Genomic DNA, 17,530 nt, shown 5'->3' with positions numbered 1-17,530 from the left:
CGAAATTATTATCTTGTGTGCATTTAAATCCATTGCGAGTAAACTAATATGAAGTGACGTATTTACGTGAGCGTTTAGTGTGCTCACGTTTAAATAAATTACCACGAAAGCGTTGTGGTCCAAGGTACAGAACGAATTCACTCCGTTTATATTTGGAGACGATTAGATTAGACGATAAAATAAAAATTCATTAAGTTGTTAATCAAAATTGTGCACATTTCCTGCGTATACGGCGTGTTAGTAGACTTGAATTAAACGGCAACCGGTAAAAATGTCAAGTCGATTAATTCGAGCTCTTACTGACTGTGATAATCTAAGTTTATAAGGGTAATTTTAGCATTTCCCTCCTTCGTAACATTGGTATATTAATCCAGTGGATAAATAAAAAGTTTAAATATCAAATTTCTAGAAATCTGAAGTCCAGATCTTGATTTCGAGGAGTCGGTCATCTCTTAATTTCTTAATTTTCAACTAGCATATTTAGTTTACCTTACCAGGTGATACAAGTCCTATTGTATTGTAAAAAAACCGTTGCACAATCCAATTTTCTGAATGTCGGCTACTTTTCAATAGGAACCAACTGTCAATTGAAGAAAATATCTATGCATCGATAAATGTAAGTTATTTGAACTTTTTGCGATGTGTAAAATAGGAATCGATCGCTTTTGGAATGTTGTAGAAAAAATGTATGCTTAAATCAATTTAATATTCCCGAAGAGCTCGACCCACGGGAATTTATTCCGTGAACAGAGTTGCATATTTTTTTTAAATGATAAGCAGACCCAAAAAAAAGATTTTAATAACACTAAATACTAAATGTACTAAATGTAGATCATCAAAAAGACAAACAACCGAGTTTAGACACAAGGAGGTGCAGGTTAGGAGCGGTGAGATTTTTTCCGTTATCGCGAATGAATGTATAAAAAACTTTCGTATTAGGTTACTGTACCGTGAGTGAAATAAGGGACACGCGCTCTATGGATTTACGTGAGCAGACGCTTTGGTGGAATCGATATCCTTTGCATTGCTATTACAATTTATTCTAAACTTGGTGAAACATTCCTTTTGTGCAACCTGTCTATTGCTAAATACATTAACTTGCCAACTACACTTGTTCGTGAATTACTTTTGGGACGGAATTATACCCTGTGCCGCGTCAACAACAGTTTGGCCCATGTTCTGCATCACTCTAGCCATGTCCCATCCGACATCTACTATTTTTCCTGGTATTTGCGCTATGTCTTGATACGCTTGGCGTGTAATCTGCAATACTTTGCTTATTTTTGGTTAAAAGTAGAAAACTGCAGAGCTTACCCTGCGATGCGGTGCCGCACCGACCTGGATTAGAAATACAGCCACAAGCCAGAGGACTAGTAGTCGTTTCCTCATTTTTTCTTTGTGTTTAGCATGTGATTTTCGCTTATATAGTTCAGTTTTTGTAAAAAAAAACAAGCGGTATAAAAAAAGGTACACCGCCGCACAGAAAGTGTGGCGTTGTTTCCTTTCCACTCTAATGGAGCGCATGATAAATTAATTTCGTTTTAAAATCGTGCAACTAAAAAAAGCAGTCATTTTCACACAAATAGAACATTCCACGCGTGCATTACGTGTTTCAAACCGTGCATAAGTAGATGCCCACTATGATCAACAAAGACGCATCTTGACATCAGAAGAGCCGAATTAGAGGCATTGTAAATTCGGGTTACTCTATTGTTTTCCAATCGCCGTGAATTGGGTATCTTAAGGGTATCATAATAAATTCAATTTGTTGTTAAACAATTCTTTTTGTTGCCACTGCTTTAAGTAGGTAAAATATAAAAGAAAGACCCCTTGAGATATTACAGTGAAGTGTAAGACAACTAGTCAACAGGTTTCTATTTTATGTGTATTTTAACAAAGCTTAACAGGGAAGGGTTAATTTTTAATTAGTTAGATCATACTTGGGCTAGATTACGCTCCTTTAATTGACCACTGCTCTCCACCTTTCCTTGTTTATGCCACAAACACCTGTAATTATGGATCAGCTGGTGTATGTTGTTTTGCCTACCCTCCACGGGCGTGCATAAACTTACTCCCTTTTTACACTCAGTCGCAGACTTCACGGTTTATCCACACATGCATAACATTACTCCTTGCAAAGGAAATATATTATATCGACTAAACTACCAAAATAAAAGTAGGAGGTTGTCAATGACCGGAGAAGTATCTAGCAAACCACGACCTCGTTCTTCCGATCGTAATTAGTAATAATGAGACCGGTATCGGGAGCGAATACAGCGCGTTCATACGGTCGCACAAGGTTTTGCTAAGATCGGGTGTTAAGTCAGGGAGTCAGGATAGCTTTCAGTGCAGGTATATCAAAAGATCCCCTGGATTAAATATCTTTAGAAGGAAGTGGGAGTAAATGGTGGAACAACAGGTGCAAAACGTTTATTTCTTGATCCATGCGCCAAAGCTACCACCCTTTCCTGGTGGAAATTTCAATTAATTCAGAAATTCCCGCAGGAGTTTTAATTATGAATTAATGATAATATTCAATTTTCAAGTTAGTTAAGCCAAGATTCGTTATACTGAGTCATGGCGCATTTTTTAATTTCATTATCGACCGGATGATAAGAATTATTTTTATTCGATCGCTTTTTACGTGGTGAGTGTTATCTGGCCCTGAGTGCCTATATATTTTTCAGCTTATTTGAGTAATTGATCTTGAACAAATTTTGTTTCATTTGTAAATGGTTAATTTTATGAAGGGAAAGATTAAGATTAAGGAGAACATGGGAGATTGACGAGTTGCTTCTCTCACAGCGGATGAGTGTTCGCACGACTCGAAACTCGCACGTTTACGCACGAATATGCCCGAACAGCAGCCACTGTGAGGGAAGCCTTATCCCAAATATAACAAGCATATACAATTGTAGTCCTAAATGAATACATACGTTTTGTGCAATAGAAGATGGCAAATCGTTATTTACTCATCAATTTTTATGTAAAAGAGGCGTAATGGATTTTTTAGATAACCTTCGAATTGAAATTCCTTTGAGGACCAGGTAGGTTTGTGGGTGCCAAAGTAGCTTAATTTTTGTAGGACTTTTAGGACGAATTAGTAATTGTGCTATTTTGTTTCTTTTACCGATTCCCGACGTGGTGGACGAAACGTTGACTTTTCGTGCAAGATTGACAGGGACTGTGTTAACCAAGCACTTTTTTTAGCAATAATGATCATGCAGCTTGCCAAAATTGACATGAAACTCTAAATGCTCTGTGTTCCCAAATACACGTGACAAACTTGTATTTTCTCTGTATCCAGCCACAATCCTATTAAAATGACGAACAAGTTCCTTTATCGTTGGTTCTTGTAATAGATTTTAGAAGGAGTTTAATTAGACAAAACTAAATACCGGTGTAGCACCAACACTTTACCGTACTTTTCACAAATTTATAACCGCCGGCATAAAATTCAAAACGTCATATAACAATGATTAGAGTGAGTAACTTCAATTATTTGCATACCCTAAACGGCGAGAATCCCTATGTGGTCAAAGATGGGAATTTCTTTCCTTTCTTTTGACACCTTTTTATAGGAATGCGTAATAGCGTTACACTTACGCATTCTCGTTAAAGTGGAGCAAAATGCGCCATATAAACATATAACTATACATATTTATCAAAAGAAACACCTGCAAATTTTATACAATTTATGAAACCATTCAAAACATTCACTTCGCATAGCGATTGGCTAAAGCGTATTTTTCAGGCGTGCTCTCTCAAGAAGCGCGTTTGCTCCATAATTTCCATTTCCTTTGAAGTTTCATGGTTTATACATTGGACACTTTAGCTAGGTACCAGAGTCAGAGGTAGTTTCATGCGAACACTATTAAAGACCTTCTAAGAGTTTTTATGACTATACCTCAACGCTTCTACCGCCAATATGGCACTTGGAACGTGTAGAAGGGCTTCCGTTCCGTTTCTTTTCTTGTTTGTATATCTACCTGTCTGACCGCCTAATGGATCCAGGTTTTTATTATACCGTAGCTTAATAATTTAAGCTGTGTAAAATACAAGGAGTCAAAATTAAAAGCAAATGGAAACATACAGGACGGACTTGTAATTTTGCTTAGAGCGACAGATACTCGCTCAGACCAAAAATAAGCTTTCAGTCTTGGGAAATGGAAAAAAAAACGACAGTAATTTGCGTGTGTGAAACGCGTTAGTAAAGCACTAAGTACTTCCAACATTTTATTAACAATGCCATTACAATGGAATTAAAAAGGAAATGAAGCCCTGTCAGTGAGGAACCCCGGGTATATTCGACGCCATGTCTTGGGCCTGCTCGATTGCATCTTGAACTTGTGGTGGCGGACCTTGAGGAGCAGCCTTCATATCCTACAAATTAAAAACGTTTACGTTAGCTCACTAACCTATACTACCTTTAATTTGGCTTGAGTTGCAGTTTGAACTGCCTGGCCCACCATGACGAGTACAATCGCGATTACGATGAAATTTTTCAGCATTTTGCGTTTGCGTCAACTGTGGGGATTGATGGCACTGAATCCGTATATATACTCGATCAAACGGATGTTGTGTGAGTTCGAATATGTTCCGGATGTGTTATTTTTTGCACATGAAAAAAAATGTCTCAGTTTAAGCATCAGTAGATCATAAAATTATCACGAAAAGTCCCTCACCTGTAATTCCTGCTCATTAATTCCCGGATGACAACATGTTTCCGATGTATCACAACCAACTTGTCACCATGTGCTGTAAACATCGATTCTGATCACTTATAGTCCAGTACCCAAGCCACCGTAACTCCACCTCTCCATAAACATCTAGTGGGCCATCTCCGTAACACTCTCTAGACCTTTTTGTAATGAAACTCAGTGATACCTTCACTTGGTTCTGACGCAAGAAAGGGGGTCCTTCTAAATTATACTATGGGCTGTTTTTTTTTAGTTCTGACAGGTTCTGGAGAACTCATAAGCCTCAAAAGCAACAGAGGCCGACAGAATCGAGATATGAATGACTTTGAAAGGTGCCATAAATATTTAAAAGGTTTTTGAAAACCCTTAAAAGCTTTTAAAGGTCGTAAAACGCTGTTGAGGGGCCTTGGGAAACATATGGAAGAATCTGAAAATTAAAATAATTTTGACGATATCCCAAAGGTTTTGTAAGTTTTATAAGGATTCTTCAATTCTAGGCTTTTAATTACAATAAATACATTAAAGCCTCATCTGGAAGCTTTTTGGAGACATCTCTTAAATACTCACAAGTGTTCTCAAAATCTCACTAAAATCCACCTTCTACAGAAAGCTGTAGAGGCTCTTGAGGGTACTTAAAATTAAAGGCGACCTTTATCAGCTGTTGAAGACTAAAAACCTCTTATAAACCTTCATGGGTTAATTAAAGCTCCTCAAATTTCGATTGTCAACAGTCAAATTTCATCTTAAAAAATGGCTTTTAACTTTAGAGGTCCTCAAAGGTTTATAAATACCCTTAAAGCCTCGATCCATAAAGATAAAGATCCCTGGGACACTGCTCGACGCTTTCGAAAGCTAGTTGCGGGTCAATACAGCTTAAATTTAGGGTCAACAATCGCAGAGAAACCAATTTGAAGTCGTTTAGAGCATCAAAATATTATATGATGAAAAGATTTCCAATACTAATTAGACGACTATGAAAGCTCTTATTCATTCTTAAAGGCTCTTGCCCAACAAAAGGTCTTCGCAAAGGCTTTTAAGAATTTAGAAGACTTGGAGCCAGAATGCGATCCTTAAACACCCTTGAAAGCATTTAGAGGCCCACTTTTTCTTAGTAATTTTGGTGCGTAGAATCCAAAACAATTCGTCCTTTTTCGATTAGAATTCTCAATCAAAAGTTATGGACTAGAAACCAATTTTGGAACTGTTTGAAATTATGGATTCTACAGGCCACATTCTATAAGAAAATTTTTTTTCCGGGTCGTTCTGAGCAATTTTTTTTTCGGGCCTCAAAAAAAGGCAGTTATAACCTTCCTTTTTTTACCAAAAATCGACTACACCAAAATTTCTCGGGAAAACACTTTTTATTATTAATTTTGGTGCGTAGAATCCAAAACAATTCGTACTTTTTCGATCAGACTTCTCAATCAAAAGTTATAGACTAGAAACCAATTTCAAAAAAAAATTCAAAGGGCTGTAACTTTTGAACTAGTAGCCCAATCTTGGAACTGTTTGAAATTATGGATTCTACAGGCCACATTCTATAAGAAAATTTTTTTTCCGGTCGATCTGAGACAATTTTTTTGTCGGGCCTCAAAAAAAGGCAGTGTATAACCTTCCTTTTTTACCAAAAATCGACTACACCAAAATTTCTCGGGAAAACACTTTTTCTTATTAATTTTGGTGCGTAGAATCCAAAACAATTCGTACTTTTTCGATCAGACTTCTCAATCAAAAGTTATAGACTAGAAACCAACTTCGAAAGAAAATTCAAAGGGCTGTAACTTTTGAACTAGTAGCCCAATCTTGGAACTGTTTGAAATTATGGATTCTACAGGCCACATTCTATAAGAAAATTTTTTTCCGGTCGATCTGAGACAATTTTTTTTTCGGGGCCTCAAAAAAAGGCAGTGTATAACCTTCCTTTTTTACCAAAAATCGACTGCACCAAAATTTCTCGGGAAAACACTTTTTCTTATTAATTTTGGTGCGTAGAATCCAAAACAATTCCTACTTTTTCGATCCGACTTGTCAATCAAAAGTTATAGACTAGAAACCAATTTCGAAAAAAAATTCAAAGGGCTGTAACTTTTGAACTAGTAGCCCAATCTTGGAACTGTTTAAAATTATGGATTCTACAGGCCACATTCTATAAGAAAATTTTTTTCCGGGTCGATCTGAGACAATTTTTTCTTCGGGCCTCAAAAAAAAGGCAGTGTACAACCTTCCTTTTTTACCAAAAATCGACTGCACCAAAATTTCTCGGGAAAACACTTTTTCTTATTAATTTTTGTGCGTAGAATCCAAAACAATTCGTACTTTTTCGATCAGACTTCTCAATCAAAAGTTATAGACTAGAAACCAATTTCGAAAGAAAATTTAAAGGGCTGTAACTTTTGAACTAGTAGCCCAATCTTGGAACTGTTTGAAATTATGGATTCTACAGGCCACATTCTATAAGAACATTTTTTTTCCGGGTCGATCTGAGACAATTTTTTTTTCGGGGCTCAAAAAAAGGCAGTGTATAACCTTCCTTTTTTACCAAAAATCGACTACACAAAAATTTCTCGGGAAAACACTTTTTCTTATTAATTTTGGTGCGTAGAATCCAAAACAATTCGTACTTTTTCGATTAGACTTCTCAATCAAAAGTTATAGACTAGAAACCAATTTCGACAAAAAATTCAAAGGGCTGTAACTTTTGAACTAGTAGCCCAATCTTGGAACTGTTTGAAATTATGGATTCTACAGGCCTCATTCTATAAGAAAATTTTTTTCCGGGTCGATCTGAGACAATTTTTTTTTCGGGGCTCAAAAAAAGGCAGTGTATAACCTTCCTTTTTTTTACCAAAAATCGACTACACCAAAATTTCTCGGGAAAACACTTTTTCTTATTAATTTTGGTGCGTAGAATCCAAAACAATTCTTACTTTTTCGATTAGACTTCTCAATCAAAAGTTATGGACTAGAAACCAATTTCGAAAGCAAATTCAAAGGGCTGTAACTGTTGATCTAGTAGCCCAAACTTCAAACTGATTGAAATTATGGATTCTACAGGCCACCTTCTATAAGAAATTGTTTTTCCGGGTCGTTCTGAGACAATTTTTTTTTCGGTCCTCAAAAAAAGGCAGTACTTTTCAAAGTATTCGAATACTTTTGAAAGTATTCGAATACATTTTAAAGTATTTGAATACTTATGTTTTAAAGTCTTTGAATACTTTTCAATGCATCTGTATCTGTATCTAGTATTCGCTTGTGCTGAACGTAAAAGTATTTAGTATTCAAATACCTTTGATTTGTGTAAAGTATTTTCTATTTAGTATTCAAATACTTTTTGAAAGTATTCTGCCCAGCTCTGCCCTTACGACAAATACCCTCTAGTAGGGTCTTGAAAGCTTTTAAATGTTTTTAACGCTGTAGAATGTTGCAAAATACTGTGTTTATCACTTTACAACTGTTAAAGACAAAGACCGTCTAGAAGGGAAAGCTGGGAAAGCACTTGGAGCCCCTTAAGGCTGATCTTACAGTCGGACAAAGTTTCTCAGGGGTACAAGGAGTGCATAATATGGTTTAAATGTGGGTTGTCCTTATGCACTCCTAAACCACACGACACGCGGCGGATCCATTCGATCATGATGCGTTTCGAGTTTAAATTTTCGCCAGAGACGGCTTCAGGACACCTATAAACCACACATTTCCAATTTAGCAAAAGCGAATATGTTTACCTATACCATTGATTAAGGTATATAATCAATGCCTATACGTATATTCACATTTCATGCAACTTGCGTTTAGAATAATATACAAGGACGTTGGTATGTTTGACTTTGAAATGCTTTAATATTACGTTGTAAACCTTTTCTCACTTGATCTTTCCGAATAAATTGACGGAAGTATCTATTTCAGCTCAAAAATATTATTCTGAAATTAATTCGCATCAACATCAATGACTTTACTTTTCGAAATAACTTATACGGAAACTTAAACGCGTTCTCCCGAAGTATGGGCTTTATCTTTCTTTTATAGCGAGTAAGAGTAGATAACAATATAACAATTTAACCCGATATTACATTTGATATTGCAATAAATTGAAAAATTTGTTACTATAAAAACATCGCAAATTTCCTTGGGAAGAGATTGATCTATCATACACCACTAAGTAATTGAAACTAAAGTCTGGGGAATTTTTCTATGAAACCTCTGCAAATGCTCATAAATGAACTGTGTGAGATCCCCCTTAAGTATCCTTAAACACTCCTAAACACGCTTACGTGCTCTAAAAAACTCTTCTTACGTTCATTGCGGCGGGGAAGCGTCCAAAATCTTTGTATGACTGCTTTAGACAGGAATTTTGCTCTCCCTGTTTTGAAGGGAATTCTAAAGTGCATTTAGCAATTGAAAATCTATTAGTAATGTATTGCAATACCTGACATTTAGTGTTATTCGCAATAACGATATGTTGCCCATTTGAACATTGAAATAGAGCAGTCCGTCTCTGCATAAATCCATTTGCAAGCCTTTCGGGGTTTTGAAGTGATGAGGTTTAAAAGCTTTGAGATTAATCCGAGTTCACCTAAATGTGTCAAATAGATCAGTGATAAAATGCAGGTATTAGGGACACAACATGTTGAAACGAAGCATATAGTGATATCTCAAAGCATTTATTTTTTATTTTAAAAACCTGAGGTGTGTTACGAGTAAGGATGGGATTTATCATTGTAAGAGAGTAATTCGCATATATTTCCGTCCGTAATAAGGAACGCTTATTTATTTAAATTTGATTATTTAGAATTATTCATTACATTGTTTATAAAGATAGATTTCATCATCTGGCCAGTAGGCATATTTTTTAGCTTGGTTAGAATTAGGGTTTTGTCGTTTTTAAAAGAGTGTAAGAATGTGTTCAGTTTAAGCTAATTTCTTGTAATTTTTACAATTATGATTCTTACAAGGAAGTAAAAGAATTTGTACAAGTGAAGTAATTTATGAATATTTTGCTGATTCATGTCATTTAAGGGGGTGGCATGTATTTTTGGAAGGAATAAAAAGATTATGAATATATATGAATATTTTATTCACATTCCACTACAACGGACTTGATAAGGGCGAAGTAGGTACACTTAGTATACACCTCTAGGTCCCCCGGCCGCTATTTTCTGAGTCTGCTCCCTTGCTTCTTCACCCTCCGGTGGTGGAGCCTGAGGGGCCGCCTTCATGAACTAAAATTTTCAAAAAAATAGCATTACATAACATACTACCTATGTTCTGCTTTGTTACCGTCGCTTTGGCATGAGATGCACCCTGAACAGCCAGACCCATTACAGCGAGTACCAAAGCAATTATAAGAAGATTCTTCAACATCGTAGACTAGTTGCGTGCATAAACTGCAATGAGTGGTTTTGCAAGCTGCGTCCTTATGTACTCGATTGAACGGATGTTGCAGTAGCTCAAAACACGTTTCGGAAGTGTTATTGCATGCTCCGTGATCTACACACGAAATGTCAGGACATAATCTGAACACGAACCGCAAAATGTTCTCCGTTTCTCTCAAACGCTACATACATTTTGAAACAATAACTTAAAAAACCTGACGTAATAACTCGTTATAGATCGACGAAAAAGGAACAAACAACTACTTTTCCAAATTAACTCTCATATGCGTAGCGCTTATCAATGCAGGTCTCGTTTTATCAAAACCGGCCAATTAATTTGTCCCATAATAACTTTTTTTTCACTCACATAGGTCGTAATAAGACTTCTTTTTTACGACGATTTTAAATTAAATGTTTCTTTATTTATGAGTCCTTTGAATTTCATACCCATTAAATAAAATAACCACCCCCAAATTACTTATACAAATTCACAATTTACAGTAAAAAGAACTAAACATTACAATGGCCATCAAGTAAATGAAATTCTGTGTCCATTTGGCAAAATGTCTCCCAGATCCTAAACAAATGAATTACATTGTACAGGTTCTCCCGCCTGAAACTTCCAATACTAAACCTAAGTTACGTTTACAGCGCGTAAATTTTCAGGGTAGCTCGCTCTCATCGAAGGCATTATTTCAACCTAGAGAAACAGGGAATATCTTGCAGTTTTCACAACACTATATTCGCAAAATTCCTACGCTTAAATGGGGGCGTAAAAAGGAGTTCTCCTCTCACACCATGCCCATGATATTGTAACGGAAACGCTCCAGACATGACGTCGCCTTTGGCGATAGTGGGATTTGTATAGGAATATTCCAGACTTATCCGGTAATTACGCGAGTGTTCTTGACTTACATTGCTTGCGTGTATAAATGGTTGCGGACCGAACATCGCAAGCAGTTTTACTACCGAACGAGATCGAGTACAGATGAAACATCGAGCGCGGAAATATAAATTGCGAAGTGTGTGATATAAATAGTCGATATAAATTGTACAGTTTTTATAGTGTTTTAGTTTTGTTTAATAAATATTGATATAAATCGAACCCGAATTTATAAATAACGTTACAATATTATCCATAATTATAGTGGCGTACTGATCTCTTTTTAACGCCAAGTGTTTCATTGTGTCAAATAATGTCACCACGTTTTTAATTAAGTTACTTTTAATAATTTTGGGGAAGATCTTTACAGATTTAATCTGTATATCAAAAATTCCATTTTACAAATTACTTACATTTCATCAACACTGATATGACGGCAGAATTATATAATATATGACGAAATCTATCACAATCTCAAAAAAAAAGAAAACCAAACACCAACTCATTAGAAAATAAAACACTGTTGTTGTTTTTTAACCATATTCTCTCAAACTCTCTTGAAAATCTTTTCAAAATTTCATCAAAATCTTTTCAAAATCTCTTCATAATATCCTCAAAATCTCTTCAAAATCTCTTCAAAATCTCCTCAAAATTTCTTCAAAATCTCTTCAAAATCTTTTCAAAATCTATTTAAAATCTCTTCCAACTTTCTTCAAAATCTATTCAAAAACCCTTCCAAATTTCTTCAAAAACTCTTCAAAATCTCTTTAAAAACTTCAAAATCTCTTCAAAATCTCTTCAAAATCTCTTCAAAATCTGTTCAAAGTCTCTTCAAAACCTCTTCAAAATCCCTTCAAAATCTCTTCCAATTTTCTTCAAAATCTCTTAAAAACCCTTCGAAGTTTCTTCAACTCTCTTCAAAATCTCTTCAAAAACTCTTCAAAATCTTTTCAAAAACCCTTCAAAATCTCTTAAAAATCCTTTTGAAAGTATCTTCAAAATCCATTCAAAGCCTCTTTAAAATCTCTTCAAAATCCCTTCAGTCTCTTCAACAAATTTTCATAATGTATTTTTGTGTGGGTCATACTGGACAACCACGTGGCTCACACAGTAACATAGGGTGTCCTATTTAAAATAAGCAAGTTGGTATCAGCCTAGAGACTCCAGCGTGAAAATATTTTGTATGAATTTTGGTAACGGCATTAGTATACTGTCAAGTTTTCAAAATATTTCCCTTTTTGGGATATGGATATTGGATAGGCGTCGATCCAAGTTATGGAACTTCCACAATAGCATGGGAGATTAGGAAAAAAGTTCGCACTTTTGACTAAAGCTATGAACATATGTTCTTGGACTCTCCCTCTTAAAGTTCCAACGTGGCGCCAGGCTCATTTGCATCTGGCCCCCCCCCCCCCCACGCAAATGTTGATTTTCTAACGACCGGACCATTCTTTTTCGACTCTACTAAGCTTCATGGTTGTGAAAAAACGATTAGACTGACTGACTGAATTCGCGCTTAGGGTGTTAGGAGTATTTGGTACCATTTCTATTGAGAGAAGTATGACGAAAGTGGTTGATACATTGAAAAATTCTAGAGTCATCACGCTCAAATTATTTAAATTAATTATGTAGGCGTCTTTACGCAATAGATTATGGCTGAATTCTCTTTAGGCGAAGTTATTTTCATAGAATTCCTCTTTGTTAACAGGTTTGCTTCTAGGTTATGCCATATGCTTTAATTTTTGTTTTGAATTTCTTTATCGCAATCCGAAACCCATTTATTAATTGGAATTGGGTTTGATTTTGGCAATGTAGTTTTCAGATATATTTTTCTTTGTACGTTTGAGGTGATCGCATCGTGTTCTGGGTGAGATGCAAACACTCACTTTCGAATTTTAGATTGCTACCTGTCGATTAGCTGGAACTACTGATGTATCTAACATTGAAGAATTGATATATTGAGATGAACAATATATTTACTGGGAAGCTACACTTCTTTCTCCCAATTCATTTTTTAGATGAGCCGATCTATAGTGGTAATAAAAATTGTATATTACAAATTTTCATGAGAAATTCATTGCGTTAGCAGCACTTTCTATATTAAGCAAATGTAAAATGGTGGTGAATCTACTTTATTCTGAACAGCGATTGTTCGACTTTTCCATAGGATCTGTAGAATTTTATTTGTACTCTTCAACTAAGTTTGTGTGTTTTCCTGAAATCCATTTGTAATCTCCAATGTTAATACGAGTACGACTATCTTGTGGCACGAGTGGCGTAGCGTATAGCGAATTAGCCACAACAATATTAACATAGTCAGTGTGGCCGTGTTAATTTCTACATGCGAGAAATATTTTGAATAGTTGTCACTAATAATCTTACTTTAATCCGATTCAGAGTGTTGAACGGCATAATTTCCTCCTTATCGAATTATAATTCGCTTTCCTACGCCATTACGCCGTCCTATTAAATTTGTTTCTTCGACATACACCAATTTCATATAGAGAGTGACGCAAACATTAATCTGAAAAAGTTAATGGGTAATTCGATACTCGAAGGAAGAAAATACCTGAACTGGCTTGAACACCCCCTGAAAAGTAATATCTGTATCGGATTTTGAAAAAATAAAATTGACAAAGGGGGTGTATTTCATTTAATATTATCAAAGGAAAATGGATTTTCCCACGTAAACAAGTACACAGTTACCACATAATTACCTACTGGCGTATATTGTAATTTGAGATCCGGGATTAGCCGCTTATCGCAAAAGGGATGTATTTCGAAATTTCGATGCATTAATGCCGGTCTAATTAATTTTGCGTTAAACGCGTAACGCGTACCTCCGCGTCTCATTCAATATTCTCTCTTAAAATGAATCCTTCGCAACAATGAACCATCGGTTTACACTGTTTATGTTGCTCATAATTATGCCATGTCAACGTCCGTGCATAGACTAAAAAAACCCTATAATTAGTCCATGGTCCGTGTTACTTGGGATTTAGTTTCAGCGCAATAATGGTGGTAAACTCGATATGCGTGGTACGGTGGAAAAGTATTTGGAAACTACTTCAGACAGTAGGACCGTGGATCTTTTAACAGCTGCTGGAACAAAAATATATTTCACCTGGCAATTTATTCTTTGTCTGCAAATTAAAAAGAACGGCCATTGGTCATAACTTTATTCGCAAGAGACCGGATTGCTTCACACCCCTTCGGTTATTTGGATCTGGCGAATTTTATCAAAATTCGAAGTGCCTAAACCCAAAACAATTTGAAGGAATCTAAAAAAGACGCAGTCGTAGTCGCAGTCGCAGTCGCAGGCGCAGAAGCAGCAGTTTATTTAAACCCTCAGTACAGGTGATCTTTGGTCAACTTCATCGAATTATTGTTACCCAAAATCTCACTGAAACTGTGACGTATGTATGAGATGATGCCCTTCCAATTAATTTGCTCTCATTTAATCTCACATTTTGACGTGTAGTGTTGGTCTGACGGACATTAAATATTATGTTTTAGCTATCTGGTGAACGGAAAATAAAGGGAAAGGTAATTCTGGTCTGGTCTTCCACAGGTATATGCAGGAATAATGAATAAATGATCGGATGTGGAATACACGGGAATACGGTTCTGGATTAATATCTCGTTATTAGCTTCGGTCGTTAGGTGTTCTGAGAAGAAGTTTCTGACGAATGAAGTCATGCTTTTATAGGGAAAAGCAGAGCACAAAAAAGTGGGGAACTAAGAATGAATTTAATTTCGAAGGCGATGACAGCAGGCAGTATCTAACGTAGGAACTTTAAAACACTTTTTACAACTGGGACGGAGATTTGTCATTGCAAGATGGGCAACTTGAACGTGTGTCCCAGTCTTACAAATGGAAATAGCAGGTCTCGAAGAAATTTCCATTTGGAGAAATCAACGGAAATACTGCAAGTGGGCACTCAAATCACTCATCGTCAAAAGCAATGGAATTGGACACACATACTCCAGAAAAAACTAAAGTCGCACGAGAGGAAGAATCTTATCATGTATATCTTGAGGGATTCTGGTCAGAGGATTTGATGACAACCAATTCCATCGGAAACAAATGTCATCAGCATCCTCGGTCTACGTGGATGACATTAGGACTGTATTATCTCGGAATATTTTGGTAGCCCTTTTGGCTGAAATTTTTTTGACTTTGTGTCCAATTTTCTGTTTACCGGTAAACGGTGAAGCCGGGGCGAGTTTATACTCACTCTTTTCGTTGACTGAGCCATTACTTTTCGGCCTACTCACGAACCAGCGAGAAATGACGGTACTCGAGACCGAAATTCCACGTGAATGCGGAACTGGTATTAGGGGATGTAATTTCCCGCATTCTACAGAACCAAATTCAAGGCTCTGTCCTCATCTTCAACTGTAGTTAATCGTTACAGCTGCTCTGATGCCGTTCAAAACGACTTAATTTTAATTAATCCCAATAAAATGCAAAGGAACACTGAAACGTCTGGATTAAGTATATTTGTCCCTGAAGCACACTCGGAAATTAAAGTACTCGGCCCCAAAGGAGCCTCGCACTTCAATATTTCCTCGCCAGTAATGTATCATTTCCCAGACTTTTATGTAAATAACAATAATTGAAAAGAATTTACCTTGTGGTGAAGTAGGTATTCCGAAAGAAAGTTTTTTAGTAACGCACCACGCATTTTACGACCAAATTGCACCTTTCTTTAACTAAGTAAGTTGTCCAACTAAATTATATATTTCTACAGCATTGCTCTATTAACGGACATCTTTGGCTATTCCCCCGAACGCTTGTTTTACGAGTTGTTTTCGTTGCACAACCAAATTTTGTGTATATTTAGTCAGGATCTATATGTATTAAAGGAATTTATGGCTTCGAAACCGTGAAAAACTGGTTTAGATTTCAAATACGGGACAGACCGTTACGCATATTGCCAAAGTATTGCACCTAAAATTAGAACGACTAAAAGGTCGTCACAGATAAAGATTTGTATTGTATAATTGAAGTAATCACTATCTATCCGGCAGGATCACTTCAGTACCGTACAGATCCATTCGAGTCGATGGTTTGCTTCAAAGATTTGAATGTCCGTCTGAGGACACGGCAGCGGACGATTTGACCAAAGGATTTCCGCAAAAACAGCATCAGCACTGTCTACAACATTTGGTAATTCAAACGAGGAAGAAGTAAAGTTATCTACTGTCCTCATCTCGAGAGGAGATGTTGGAGAAAGAACGCGAGAAGCTGTTGAACATGGTTTGACGTTGAAAAACCAGGTAATATTCCAAAAAATTGATTTATAAGGAATTTGCCGCACCAAGTCAATCAAAATTTACGCTTTCTTTACAATTTACCACTTGGGAACTACTACTACTTGTTGCCGACAGAAGGGACTACTTCTTATTGTTTAAATTAAAAGCTTCCCTCTCGCCTCAAATTTGCACTTACCGCTAAACCGCTTGTCAATTCGTATAAATTAAGTCTTTCTTAGTACTTTTCCATTGTGACATTATGAACTCCTTGTAAAAAACTCACTTGGGTTTGAACCCGTGTCATCGACCAGACTGGCCGGCCTTAACTTCACTTTTGTCATTCATTTTCACGTTCAATGGCTTATTTTGTATAGTACCATATTTCATTTTCAAGGTTATACTATCTGAATTCCTCAATTTTTTGGCGGGGTCATATTTTACTTTCAAGGTTGTCGGAGGTCAATGGCCCTCAATGTTATCCAAGCGCAATGACCTTCATTTCGTTACTGTATCATATTCTATTTTAAGGATCATCAGAGGTCCTTTTTTGTTGCATCATATTTTATTTTCAAAGTTCAATGACGCCGCCCTTTCAAGGTCATCAAAGCACAATGACCCCAATTATTGTGGTGATCAAGTTTTTTTTTGCGGTCATCCATTCCATTGAATTGAATTCATTGAAAAAATAGGGTGATTGACCTTGGAAATTATAGTCGGTCATTCGTATATTTTAATACGTTTTAAATATGTACTATGCTCGCCAGGAGAGAATGCCGGTCACAGAGCATCTGATGTCGGTCTTCTTTACTATGAAAAACAGTATTGTAGACCGGCATCAGGTGTTCTGTGACCGGTATTCTTTCCTGGCGAGCATTGTATATTAGTCACTTTCAAAGACGATGAGCAACATAAGTAAATGATTCAGTGACTAATCGTAATTGAAAAATCTATCAGTCTATGAATGGTATCTTTAAGGTCCGAAAAATAGAAGCAGAAGTGGGATAGACTGAAGAACTATCAGAAGCCATCCTACGCCTCCCAGTGGAGGGAAAAGGAAACTTTTACTATTTCTACCGATAGCTAGGTAGTATGGGGATCAGTGCTTGTTTAAAGTCACAACATCTTGGGAATCATTTAATTCAGGAGGCTTAGAACATTCCACAAATAAATAAATTGAAAAGAATAGCAGGATCGATTCAGAGAATTAAAAATTTGAAGCGCTGGAAGCCCTTTAAGTAGGCGATAAACCCTAATACATAATATATCCTTTCCGACAATGAAATCAAACCACCGATACCTTGCGAAATGGGACTAAGGCA

At 36.3% G+C, this 17,530-nt stretch overlaps 3 long non-coding RNA genes across 3 annotated transcripts; all 3 read right to left on the bottom strand.

The window, feature by feature from the left end:
* Positions 1–1,018: 1,018 nt before the first annotated feature.
* On the bottom strand, positions 1,019–1,413 carry LOC116179667. The gene is made up of 2 exons (XR_004147013.1): positions 1,315–1,413; positions 1,019–1,263 (listed from the first exon to the last, which is right to left on the bottom strand). It is a non-coding gene; the product is annotated as an uncharacterized LOC116179667 (long non-coding RNA).
* Positions 1,414–4,223: 2,810 nt separating this feature from the next.
* LOC116177600 lies at positions 4,224–4,525 on the bottom strand. The gene is made up of 2 exons (XR_004146711.1): positions 4,428–4,525; positions 4,224–4,383 (listed from the first exon to the last, which is right to left on the bottom strand). It is a non-coding gene; the product is annotated as an uncharacterized LOC116177600 (long non-coding RNA).
* A 5,229-nt stretch (positions 4,526–9,754) lies between these two features.
* LOC116179792 lies at positions 9,755–10,076 on the bottom strand. Its single transcript, XR_004147040.1, has 2 exons — positions 9,975–10,076; positions 9,755–9,916 (listed from the first exon to the last, which is right to left on the bottom strand). It is a non-coding gene; the product is annotated as an uncharacterized LOC116179792 (long non-coding RNA).
* Positions 10,077–17,530: the final 7,454 nt, after the last annotated feature.

Source organism: Photinus pyralis, unplaced genomic scaffold (assembly GCF_008802855.1).
Source record: "Photinus pyralis isolate 1611_PpyrPB1 unplaced genomic scaffold, Ppyr1.3 Ppyr1.4_LG8, whole genome shotgun sequence".
Taxonomy (NCBI): Eukaryota; Metazoa; Arthropoda; class Insecta; order Coleoptera; family Lampyridae; genus Photinus; species Photinus pyralis.
The sequence above is the reverse complement of the archived record's forward strand: the minus strand, read 5'-3'. Positions and strand labels throughout refer to the sequence as shown.